Source organism: Penaeus monodon, chromosome 21 (genome assembly GCF_015228065.2).
Source record: "Penaeus monodon isolate SGIC_2016 chromosome 21, NSTDA_Pmon_1, whole genome shotgun sequence".
NCBI lineage: Eukaryota > Metazoa > Arthropoda > Malacostraca > Decapoda > Penaeidae > Penaeus > Penaeus monodon.
This window is the reverse complement of record NC_051406.1, coordinates 15547639-15548420: the sequence shown is the minus strand read 5'-3', so window position 1 is coordinate 15548420 and position 782 is coordinate 15547639. Positions and strand designations below refer to the sequence as shown.

At 39.4% G+C, this 782-nt stretch overlaps 1 protein-coding gene across 1 annotated transcript in view; it reads left to right on the top strand.

The window, feature by feature from the left end:
- LOC119586583 (methionine aminopeptidase 2-like) overlaps positions 1 to 782 on the top strand; it is a 50757-nt gene that overhangs the window by 13198 nt on the left and 36777 nt on the right.

The following is a 782-nucleotide window of genomic DNA, read 5'->3' as shown; positions in this document are numbered from 1 at the left end:
GCTGGTGAGGAAAGGGCTCTATCATGGGGGGGTGATTTTGGTGGAAGTTCGAGCATGAGGGAACCGGTGTGGCAGGATAGGTGTGTTTAGATTTGTTTTTTGTTTTTCCCCCTTATTTGTGATTTCTTTCCTTTGTTGTGTATTGGGTGTCACGGTTTGCAGTTCTTTTCTTGATTTTGTAGTTTTAACAACACACTTATCCCTCAAATGTTATATGCTGTACGCATACACGGAAGCGATTGTGATCATCGGAACATATGCACAATATTTATAAACGGTGTTTTTTTCCCCTATTTCTCCTAAAAGACACGTTCTTTTGCCACTAATACTATAGTGTTCAAATTATTAATGTAATGAAGTAGCATTCAAGCATCCTTGGAGAGCGAGGAATAAATTTCCCTTTGTATTAGGGGGTGTGTTTTTTTAAGTCTTTTATAATCAAAACTTTTAATACATTTAAAAGTAGTTCGTGGAAGTCAGAAGGCCTAAAAAAGGAGTAATTTCTTAATCCCTTCGATGATCAATTGTGACAGTATTGAACGGGATTCTCTCCCCCCTACACACACTTTTTAAAATTTATCCCACAAAACCCCCCCAAACCCCCCCAATCTTGGCTCTGATACCGGGGGGCATGAAAGATATTAGGTAAAAAAGTACTAATAATATACAATCGTCCTAGCAGCACCCTGCAACTCTTCCAACCCCCCAAACCTGAAAAAAAAGAATCCCCCATTCATGCAAAGAGGGTTCAACGACCGATGCTAATGTTCCCACATTCAATT